The 12,170-nt window shown below is 47.7% G+C and overlaps 2 long non-coding RNA genes across 2 annotated transcripts; both read right to left on the bottom strand.

The window, feature by feature from the left end:
* Positions 1-3,954: 3,954 nt before the first annotated feature.
* LOC144104153 (uncharacterized) lies at positions 3,955-5,498 on the bottom strand. The gene is made up of 2 exons (XR_013308442.1): positions 5,377-5,498; positions 3,955-4,201 (listed from the first exon to the last, which is right to left on the bottom strand). It is a non-coding gene; the product is annotated as an uncharacterized LOC144104153 (long non-coding RNA).
* Positions 5,499-10,604: 5,106 nt separating this feature from the next.
* Positions 10,605-11,970, bottom strand: LOC144105735 (uncharacterized). The gene is made up of 3 exons (XR_013308870.1): positions 11,898-11,970; positions 10,973-11,079; positions 10,605-10,763 (listed from the first exon to the last, which is right to left on the bottom strand). It is a non-coding gene; the product is annotated as an uncharacterized LOC144105735 (long non-coding RNA).
* Positions 11,971-12,170: the final 200 nt, after the last annotated feature.

Below are 12,170 nucleotides of genomic sequence, written 5' to 3'. Positions count from 1 at the left end.
AGTACCAGGAAAAGAGTAAAATAAACTTTTTGGATGCCTTTATTCTTCACTCTCGTCGCCATTGTGACTGACTAACCGAATCTTTTATTAAGCCTATGTCGGTCCCCGAGTTTACACACCAGACCGAACTAGGGAAAGGAAAGGGGACATAGCAACGCAAGGTGGAGTGTTGTGGGGGGGGGGGGGAGGCGACAATTCAAGCGGTCATGGTTGGGTGGTGGTGGTGATGGAAAATAAATTTACTGGTGAGATTGTGGTCATTATTGTGGAATTTATTGTGGAATTTATTGATCAGAGGACTTCGGTCTGGGAGTGGAGGAAGGAGAATAATAATAATTGGTTTTCGGGGAATGGAAATGGCGCAGTATCTGTCTCGTATATCGTTGGACACCTGAAACGCGCCGTAAGGGAAGGGATAAGGGAGGGAGTGAAAGAAAGGAAGAAGGAGGTGCCGTAGTGGAGGGCTCCGGAATAATTTCGACCGCCTGGGGATCTTTAATGTGCGCTGACATCGCACAGCACACGGGCGCCTTAGCGGTTTTCCTCCATAAAAACGCAGCCGCCGCGGTCGGGTTCGAACCCGGTAACTCCGGATCAGTAGCCGATCGCCCTAACCACTGAGCCACCGCGGCGGGTCGAGGAAGAAGCAAAACATCCATTGCCGAAAAAAGGAGATTCAAGGGATTCTGGGTGGGCCTCCTAATGTTGCAGTTCACTGGCTTGCGCGGCAGCGAGGGCCCCGCGTGGCAGTCCGCGCTGGTGATGAGGGTCTCCGCTGAGCAGCATGGCCTCCCATTGCCCCGGGTCTGGGTTTGGTATAGGGTCGATAGCGGGATCTAGCTGGCAAGCCATGCATAGCCAATGCATTGCGGGCAATTCGCGCGATAGCGGATAGGTTGGGCCTCTTAGAAATGCGCAGCTCTGGCTGCAATTTATCGCTCTTGGCGAACCAGCAGAATCTGGTGGCCGGGCAAGGAGAGGGAAAGTCAGTGGTCCCATGTGGGGCAGCAGTTGCGGATGGGCGGTTGGGCTGTGCCCGCACATTCACACACTAGAGTGTCATCGGGGGTCTGTGCAAAATCTTCGAGTTGGAGGGCTGTCACTGGCGTAATGGGAACGTGATTTTCAGGCTAGGGGAAGGTGCCTGTGTGTAGCTGACGGTATAAGACTACTTCCTTTCCAGACAGTGTGCCGTTAGGTGGGGGGTATAAATGCTGCGGTCCTCACGGAAGCCACTGTGAGAAATTCGAGCTCAAAAGAATTAAGCGACGATCAATGTAATTGATGAGACGGAACGCGACAGCATGAACTTTTTGTTCTGACTTAAGCGTTTCTTGTTTGATGCGATCCCGCTCAGGTGGTGAAAAGCTCCCGCTGTTTCATTCCAACCCAAGCACATCAGATGACGCTCCAATGCGCCTTTTTTGCAAGAGAAGGGGCGCATCAAGGTCATTTATGGTTTATGGGGGTTTAACGTCCCAAAGCGACTCAGGCTATGAGGGACGCCGTAGTGAATGAAGGGCTCCGGAAATTTCGACCACCTGGGGTTCTTGAACGTGCACTGACATCGCACAGTACACGGGCCTTTAGAATTTCGTCTCCATCGAAATTCGACTGCCGCGGCCGGGATCGGACCCGCGTCTTTCGAGTCAGCAGCCGAGCACCATATCCACTCAGTCGCCGCGGCAGCTTGTCAAGGTCATTTAAGTGAACGTCCTTACTGACGAAGGTCATGGCGCTCAAGAAATGTGATTTACTTTTTATTATTATCCAGGAGCTTATGTTCATGAAATATAAATATGTTCATGAAATATACAGTTTCACCAATATACCGCAAAAAAATAACAAGAACCACCACCTGGCCGGGCAGTGCGTGGCGAAAGGCAGACCCAGATTCATTATGGTTTAAATACTTGTTGTTACACATAGGGAATTCTATCTCACTGGACGAAGTCAAAACTAGAAAATTTTGTGGCTTTTCCTGGCGCCTGTCTTAGAAGTTTTCAGAGCTGCTGATGATGTAGGCTTTTTACCTTCCACATTTTATGCAGGACATAACACATACTCAATCCGAATAGCGCGGACAAAAGCCTGTTGTGGAAAGGGTACAGTCCCATTTCACTGTGTAATGCAGGCTCAGTGGTTATGGCGCTCGACTACTGATCCGGAGTTCCCGGGTTCGAACACGACCGCGGCGGCTGCGTTTTTATGGAGGAAAAACGCTAAGGCGCCCGTGTGCTGTGCGATGTCAGTGCACGTTAAAGATCCCCAGGTGGTCGAAATTATTCTGGAGCCCTCCACTACGGCACCTCTTTCTTCCTTTCCTCTTTCACTCCCTCCCTTATCCCTTCCCTAACGGCGCGGTTCAGGTGTCCAACGATATATGAGACAGATACGGCGCCATTTCCTTTCCTCAAAAATCCAATTATTATTATTATTAATACTTTCTTCCCGCTTGCACATTATGGCGGTGTACTTTCGTATTGAGCATGCATTAATCATGCCGCGGCATCCCTCAAATGACTGCGCACCAAGGCCAACCTTACATCTAGGCGATGGTGAGGCCCAAGCATGGATGTGTGGACGTAGTGTGGCGCCATCCCGTGGCAAAGGGAAACTTTTGATCTGAACGGATGACAGCCCCGTTCGAACTTCTAACGCATTTATAGCCTTACCTCAATCGGGTCTTTTATCTGAAGCGCACAACGAGGCTCAAGAGGACACCAAAAAGATATTCGGAATATTACGGTGCGTGTCGCCCAGGTGCTCGATGAGCTCGACCTGTAAATTTTGGCCCAATGTCTTGTACTACTACTAAGACAAAATAGGTGCGCAGATTCGCCTTGGCACTGGTGTACCAAAAGGAGGCGAAGAGGTTGGGTACAGTCTGCTAAGGAGCTCTTGAGGCAGCCTTTGTTACCGTGGCTCCGTCGCGTCGTTAGTGCGAGAAAAACCTTGGTCAACTTTTCCACTTCTCGCAGAGGCCACCAGGAGTGCTGCGAGTGAGTGTGGCGTCAATGTTGATCTTGAAGAAGAGGAGTCGAAAGGTTCCATTGCGCAGGGGGGGCTTGTAGAAGCAGTGCGGAGTGATGCAATCATGTGGATGCTACAAAAAAAAATTAGCTGCCGTTTAACTACTGATCAACAAGGTTAGATAGCAAAAGCTGCAGTGTATATGGAAAGTAGATGTGGCTTGGCATATCTAACGTTGCGTGCGTTCCGCACACTCTAAAGGCAGTGCGCCCACCCTGCAACCCTGGCAGGCAGGTGGCAGGGTGGCGCGTGGCTCTAGTGGTGGGTGTGCGCCAGAACGTTCTCAATGCTAATGCATACAGTTCACGCCTCTCACACCATCGCTAGGCGCCTACTAACCCAGGGAGGCAGTTATGAGCTTTCCTCAAAGTCATCGGAGTCTAGAACATTGTCAATGCCAACGCCAATACGACCGACGTCCTATAGCTTAAGTGCCGCGTTTCCGCCACAAGGTTGTCAATGCCAACGCATTTAGCGCACATATCTCCTACCGCCACGTAACATAAAGCTCGACTGAGGTGTCCGCTGTCCCAACGGGTCTGTCATGCACATTTGGTTTCGAAGCTCCCGCTCATTGTCAGTTCCGGCACAGCTGCGGCTCGGCGACGTCACGTGATCCTCCTCGGTTCAAGGCCCTATGAAAGACACGTCGAACAAGCTACAGAAAGGAGTAGTAACGCTTTCGCTTTAAAAGTGGGCACTTGCTCCTACAAAAAAATTTGAAGGAGCCGGTGAACTCCAGTAGTGCAGGGATTCTTCCATCTGGGTGCTCGAACACGCTGGAATGCTGTCGCGTTTAACTCAAGTTAAACTCTAAGTTTGAAGTCCACAAGGGAGCGATAAAGGATGAATGTAAAGAACGTAAAGCTTCAATGCAAGTGGCGCGTCTGCAGCTGAAACTGGACATACCGGGCTTGGAGCTTCATTTTTCATTATAAATTTTATTTTTACCCTCCTGTTTCTCTTCTTGTCACACACAAGGTCCGTACAGGTTGTGCTGGCGTATGCTTGGCTGCAGCCCCTTGGGCTGTAGCTAAGGCAGTGTTGTAGCTGCCGCGGTACCTTCTCGCTTGGACTTCTTTTCGAGCCAGACATCAAGGAGTGGGCTGTTTCCAGAAAATCAGGTCGGTGCGGATGCCAGGTCTGGCTTCCATGTTGAACACCGAGACTAAAGGAAAAAGAAAGCACGAGACACGATTAGTGAAACATAATATACCAAGCACTGAAATACGCTCGTTACATATACCCAACTATTCAAGACAAAAGCATTTTTGAGCGAGAAAGAGAGCAACCGTATCTGCAGATCAGGCTTGCATTTTTTCGCTATTAAGGTTATTGCTATCGACTGCCAGACGCGAGCGATTGAAAAACAAAAAGAAAGGAAGAATTAACCATTACTTTCAATATTTAAAATTTTTGTCTCATGTTTGACACAATGTAGAACGGTACTACGTAGTGAGTCTCACTCGGGGCAAATTTCCAACAGCTACATTTAACATGTGGTAGATCATTTCACATTCGCCGGAGACTCATTTCATACCTCAACCTAATTCAACCTAGTAATGTCCCATGTAAATAATTATGCAATAGTGACCGCCATCCCAAGAGGCGCAAAAAGGAAAGTTCAAATCCTTCGCATGCCATGACTTTTCTAAACCTCCCAGAAACTGTGTGAAAAAAGCCAACGGCTCTCGTTATTGTTATCGGTATCGTTATCGCTCTCGTTACCACAGCGCATTAAGTAGCGATTACTTCACTCCGGTGATCCGTCACTTGTGCTAACAATTTTTATTCCACACCACTGTACATGTGGTTAGGCATTTCACTAAGCCCTCTGACGGCTTTCCCACAACAGATTAAATTGGTAATAAAATTTCACGTGACACTGATTTTACCGAAACGTTGCCAAGCTAGCACAATGTCACTCATGTTCGGCGCGACGCAAGCAATTAATAATTAACCTAATTCATCTGAACAGACGCGCAGTAAACTGAGGTCACTGAACTTCTATGTTCACACCCCACTGTGGGCCACGAGGTTCTTCGTAATGGAAGCCTTTCGAATATACACGCCTATCTGTGGTTCTACAATGGGAGATGAAATTAAAATATGCAGCCCATTCAGCATTTCGCCTCCATCAGAATGCCATGGCTGAAGAACAAAATACCATCAAAGCGAACAGTGAGCTGTACAGGGTATGCGGTTAAACTACAGTACCGCGCCGTTAACCAGAATACCAGCTTGCATGGATTTAGCAGAGACATTCATGTCTTGTAAGGGCGCCAGTTCTACCACGACAACATCGGCCACGATCGCGAAAGGACGGGAAAGACGCAAGCGTACCGCAATTGCTTGCCCCTGGAGGTCTACGAATGCCAAATGGAGAGACAGGTGCCATTGATGGTCCAACCCTTGGACAGATGGCCACACTGGACGTGGGTGTCGATGGAGTAAGCCCCGTTGTCCGAGACTCTAGGTGAAGGGGAGAGCAAAGAGGACATTCATTACCTTCCGATAGGCACGGGCGTAGTGCTGAGATAAGGGAATGTCGTTGGATAGAGAACAACAGATTGGAAGAACCCGGGCGGTCGCCGATGTCTTTGCTCAGACGGTCGCTATCCGACGGCAGCACCCAACACATTCCCTTTTTAATGGTCCAATTAAAGAGTTTTCCACTGGAGAGTAATGATGGAATTTCGGACGCTGCTCTTCGGGCTGCACACCACGGGGTTGCTCGATCTGAGGTCCATACACGAAGACGACCCAGGGAAAGCGGTTTAAGGGCTCTAGGGCAGAATCCGTGCCGCGTAAGACACATTCGGTGGTCGATAGAGTACTTTTACGGAAACACTGAGCACTGAAGGAACGCGCAGTCTAGGATGGTTAAAAAAAAAGGAAATTGGGAACAGCAATCTGCATAAAGAAACTGATAGATTGATTTCTTAATAAATTGATTAAATTGGTTATTTGGTTCAATTGATGTAATTTTGATTATTGAGAAACTGTTTCATTGAGAAACTGACTGAGAAATTGCTTGATTGATTGAGACATTGATTGATTGATTGAGAACATGACTGAAAATTTGATAAAGTGAATGATTGAGGAATTGACTAATTGAACGAACGAACCCAACGAAATTAATCGGAGAATGAAATGCGCGATGGGTTCAGTAATCAACGTCTGCGAAAGTTTGAAAAGAATTCCAGTGTAGTCAATAGACTAAATAGAACAGGACTATTTTTAAAATCTCTAACATTATTCTCTGCGGGTAATAATGGGTTAGCGTTCTGGTACCGCCATGAAGATAAGTAAAGGAAAGATGCGTGTCGTGCCAGAGTTACTGCAAACACCTTTGTCGCGCGAAAAAACCCAGGATACGAGCCTCTGTCGCACAACACAATGCACAACAAAAAAGCTTTTCTCGTGGCACAAAATTGTGTCGCGCGACAAAAAATTCTGTCGTGCGTTTTTCCGGGCCGCTCTCCAGTCAGCCGATATTTGTTCCAGATCCTTCATGCTTCTTTCTTCCTTGAACCTGCGTCCTGTGTACGTAGTTCACGGGCTGTTTGAATATGGTAAGGATTAAAATTTTGTCACGGCGACAATTATGTAAGCAAACAAAAGCACAGGACATGAACTGGCTAAATTAAGTGACGCCATTCAGTTGTAGCTCCTGGGCATTTGTGCTGGATCGACTTCTCATCCTTTCACTACCAGATTACCTTGCTCAACAATGGGATGAGTACAGCAAACAGGAAGCATTCATTCATGCGCACAGGCTAGATAAATATTTCTTACTCATCTCTCTGATAACAAACTGTTTTCTGTTTCATGTTAAATGCTGCTTCATATTTAATGGCTGCCATTTCTTTACGCAAAAAGATACTGAGAAAAATTGAAAACCAATATGTGCGATACCGGCAATACTACAGGGGAGCCCAGGGAACTTGTGGAATCAATGACGTCATAATGATTTACCAACCTGTGACGTATACGGCTGGGTGTTGCCCTGGTACCGCAACCAGGGGATGAATGCATGTTCTTGGCAGGTGGTGTAGATGTCCTCCTGCCAGCCTTGGCAGCGCTGCGAGATTAGGAACGAGCTTATTTTCTATGTTCGAATAAATGGGGTTGTTCGAGCCTACACGAAGTAAAATCTCCCCAATGAAATGAAAAAAAATGACGGTCCATTTGCGTAGTTAGAAAAAATGCGAATTTGGTGCACTAACAGTTTGTTTCTGATTTCGGTTCCAGTGTTCAGATCCAGTCTTCACGGATGGCAGTCGTTCGGATAACGATAATGAGTCCGTATGTGCGGAATCGCATTAACTAATTTACATTCATAGATCTCTGTTGGGAGAACTCCTACCAGTCCTGATTCAGTGGTGCAGTGGTCAAGCGATACGCCGTTCTATTTCCCTTCCCTTCATACGCTGAATGTGATGCCGAATGCGATGCCGAAAAGCCATAACCGCGAACGCGCGGGCCCAGGCCGGTGAGATGGGAAGAGGTTGTCGTGCAAGTTGGGGACATCCGGCCTGAATTTCCACTCTGGATGTGGACAAACTGCAAGCAAACCAGTGCGATGAAAGCAATTTAAAAATAAAAATCACAGCAACGCTCCAGATTTAGAGAAACCTCCAAGAAAATTAGTGGAAAAAGCCAGCCGCTCTCGTTATCGTTATCGCTCTCGTTACAGCAGCGCATTAATTAGCGATTACTTCACTCCGGTGATGCGTGACTTAGGGCTATTTTTGTGTTCTACGCTACTGTACAGACCAAGCGCCCAGGTAAGCGGCCCTTTACTCTGCCACGCAGCGCTGCCTTGCGACAGAGGAGGAAGGCAACCAAACATTCTTGCACGCGCGACTGATTCCAGAGCTCAGCTTGCAGGCAGATGGCGGCGCCTTCCTGAACGATTATTGACGGTACGATTTGTTTTGCCAACTCGCGGTGAAACTGCACAAAACTGCCCTTGGATGCTTACCCGCCTCCACAACCTGCTGTAATACTGCAGGTGGTAAGCGCGGAAGCAGGCGTACGTGGCAGAAGGTGGCATCCCTCAGGGGGTTCAGGCTGGCAGGCCTGCCACGAACACAGGAGGCCAGTGCGGGAGGAGCTTCACCCTTCCTCACAAGGACAGGCTGCCTGGGGCTCGCCTTCTTTGCGGCGGCTTGCGCAGGGACGGAACCACTTTCCTCCTTCCCTTGACTGCTCGGTCCACCCTCTTCATTGATGAGGTCCCCCCGCACTCTAGACCACGTAGAGCAAATATGGATAATCATTTGACTACAGGAAGGAAGCTAAAGCATTGTATGATTGTTGTATCATTTGCGGCATCAGATCAAGTCGAATATCGGAAGGAGTTTTAAGGAAGTGATTGCTCCACCAAACAGGATAGCGGTGCAATTCACGCTGCCAAGCTTGCTATCAGTGCAGCCGTCAGCTCGCGAGGAGTGCGTTCGCGGTCGTAAATTTAAGACAGTTCTGGTCCAAAAGCACGACAAACTTTTTGCCATCTGGTCGCAGATTCACTTTTCTTCAAGTACTACGAAGCCGCCTTCTTTGACAGAACTCCATCTGTCACTGTAACAAGAACGAAATAAGCTTCTGTTGTTACTGGATCAATTCCGTCCTTAAGAGCCGGCTACTAACTACCCCTACATTTGTTTCAGGCCGCATTGATCATCTTCGCGAAGTAGGTGTTCCGTCATGCCATACTAAACACGCTTTTTCTTGTTTTGTCCCCAACACTTCAAACAGTAGGAACCACCTTCCCAGGCACATTGTGATACTACTAACCCAAGATCTTTTATGACTGCAATCTCTATTTGCAGATTTTAGTTTTATTTTGCGTTCGTTTTTGCTGTCTTATTGCTGTCCGCCGAAATGTTCTCAATTTTTGGGATTTGCTGTTTTTTCCCCTTTGCCTTTTCTTGCCTTATTTTGAGTTATGTTTTGTTCATTTTTCGCCGCATTTTCGTTTCTTCTATTTTGCTTTTCTGCTGCACTGATCGGACCCAATGTATGTCCTTCCCACTCCCCTCTTTAATGCCTTCGGGTCCTGAGGGTATTTGAATAAATAAATAAATAAATTCCTGCTGTTACTAAAAGGCCAGGTACGAAAATACCACCGGGAATTCTGTACCGATGACACATAATTTTCTGCTGCGTTTTGATAGGGCAGCTCCCATAGTACATGTAAAAATGCCTTTTCATGGCCGCACCCACATGAGGTCATCGTCGCGATGATTAGGATGGCAGCATCGGAACACAACTACCAAAACAGCGCAGGTTTACGGCCGAGGAGACTAATGTCGCAAAGACAAAAAGGGGAAAGCAAAGTTGCGCTGCAGTTGGCATGCCCTCGCGTATGTGTAGAGGCAAAGATCAGCTCTTACAACCTCGCTGGCATCAGGAATGGTGGGTCATAAACTGTGCACCACTTGCACTGAACAATCGAAGCATAGGAATTCGCACGCAACCTTTTGTGAGGATATCTCGTTGCATTCATTACTGTGTATGGCTCCTACGGAATAGTTGATGTGTAGCTGCTCCCGGGACTGCGTGTTCGCCTGACCAAGTTGAGCGGTGTTGGTGGCACTTAGTGCACATCGAATTCAGCACCTTGGGATTTTAGGGCGCACCACCTCCGTCCATTCAAGCGCCCTACCTACGTAACACGATCATGAAGGGCCCCGATCGTTTCAATCGACATCAGTGTTAAAGGTCTTGCCGAGTGCAACAAAGTGATGTATGGATATGTGTGAGGATGTGTGTTGCTGCTGAAAACAAAGAGAACCTTAGAGGCCCGGTTCCTGAAAACATGTTACGCATCACAAAGACATTGTCAGAGTTGTTGGAGTGCAGTTGGAAATGCATTGACAGCTGCCCCTCCCGAGTGAATTTACAAAGTATGGCAGAGTTGACCACGTACCTGATAAGGTGAGACGGACGGCAGACAGTCGCAGCCCCTGCAGTGGGAAAGACAGGGTCAGCAAAGATGCGCGGTGATGTAGTGTTCAAAAATACTCCGCAACAAATTGTTTTAGATACTGTCAATGGTACTGATCTATTGGTGGACTGTTTGCTGATACAACGCAACTGTCCAATTTGCCTAGAATCCTACTTAAAACTAAACATGTTGACAGATTTGCTGTCAGTGCTTGATGACTTGATATCTAACCTGCTCCCCTCCGTGGACACAGCGTCACATTACTGCAAGCCGGCCTCTCCACCTCTCATTTCATTAAATTACTTTCTCTCTCAGTTGCACAGTTTTTTTTTCTATCTTTACAATCAAAGATTTCTACGGTCACATTTAGAAGCACACATCGTTTGCAAAATCGCACCCATGATATGGTTTTTTCTATCCCTTTCCCATGGTAACGGATCTGTTTTGCCGACTTCTATTACCTGCATTGGTCCAGAGACTTGAGGCTGTTCACTTTGGAGACGTGCTGCAGATATGTGTTTGGTCAAGCACAAAAAAAAACACTGCTCAACTATGACTTTAAACGGCCGACTGGGGCGCAGCGGACAGCGCCGGCTGCGCACTGCTCTCACTCACCACGGCGTCTCCTCTTCCTTCTTTGTTCGCTGCAGCGTTGTTAGAGGCCAGCACAGGATGAAACAGGGGACTTGTCGCTCGCTACTTCCACTACGGTGCTCATGCCTGGCATGATGCGGGACACGGAGGCGTTGGCGAACGCTTCGGTCTCCTCTGCTACCTGGGCTCCAAGTGGTAAATACTCAAGTTACTCCTCCAAATCACCTCTATAGGAGAAGCAGAGTTGTTTTTAAAACGTTGAGTGTAAATTAAAGTTTTTGGCCGGAGATGTGTCGAAGGCACTTATATGAATCCTGCTTACACAAAAATACCACCACACCATGTATAGCAATCAAATGGATTCCGCAGTGGCGGTCTTTACACACTCACCCTTCTGCAATCTGCCCGTTGGCCACGCTAACAGGGCAAGTTCAGGACAAGAAAGCCGACCCACGCAGCCTCCAGAATGGCGGGAACATCGAGATCGTCATTGCAGCCTGCGTAGATAGACGATACAGGCATCTCACTGCATGTATACCGTGCATCGCATTACATAGTGAGCGAGGGACCACTGTCCTGGATCTCACTGAGCGAGAAGGAGCGGATCAACCACCGTCTACCTCTTCGACCTGGGCCCTGCTTTTCTACCCCAGCATCCGCTGATGCTCAGTGCCCAGTGTCCCTCAGTGCGCAGTGTCCCGGTGTAGAGCGCCGCACCGTCTTTACAAAAACATTTTCACACAGTCTATAGATTGTCAATAGACATACAAAAGAAATCTAAGATTTTTCGCTTACCCCTGTCCACTTATCGCATGCACGATCAATGTGCAATCACTTCAATGCGTGACCAGGGTTTTTTTTTATTTTAAGAGGTTTTCATCGCAACCTTCTAGTGATTTTCTTTCTCGAATCTCCTCCCCAACACGGCACCATGTCAGCAATTTTCTAACGCCGGATAAAAATGGCATCCTATTTTGTCGTTCAGGTTAACCTTTGTCTTTACCGTCACCCCATGTGGTATCCTGTGGGTACATTAAAATCGGTCCTCAAAAATCCTATCGCATAATTAAGCATCGCAAAAGTTATATTTTTGCATTTAAATAAAGCTTTTCCAAAACGTGACTGAAACCGAAACTAATTCACCCGGACCGTAGAATGCTTTGTTTGCGTGCTGTTGCATTAGTGACCAATGCAGGCGCCGTGCATGTAGAAATAGCGAAACACTGCGAATACAGGAAAATAGGAAGTGAGATGCAAAGTGCCCCATGTGTGTCACTCCTTGCAGCCAAAGCCAACACTTCGGAGCAGTCGTCACCTTGGGAAGCTTCCCAGCCTGGAGACTTTTTGTGAACAGAGTAGGTCCAGGCTGTCATTCGAACCAGGCCACGCAACGACCACTTAGCAGACAGAGTCCGCATCCCTGGTCCTGCGTAGAAAACCCACCTTTGAGGAACACATAACTCAGCCGCTAACAGCCCAAAATACTAAAAAACTCAAGCACGTGGGTTTGTGTTGTTGAATTTGTATATAGACCAACACCGATCTGTGACGCAAAGGATCTGCAGTGGCGCTTGTATCGCTGGCTGGA

Source organism: Amblyomma americanum, chromosome 9 (assembly GCF_052857255.1).
Source record: "Amblyomma americanum isolate KBUSLIRL-KWMA chromosome 9, ASM5285725v1, whole genome shotgun sequence".
In the NCBI taxonomy this organism is placed as follows: domain Eukaryota; kingdom Metazoa; phylum Arthropoda; class Arachnida; order Ixodida; family Ixodidae; genus Amblyomma; species Amblyomma americanum.
This window is presented reverse-complemented; position numbering and strand designations above follow the sequence as displayed.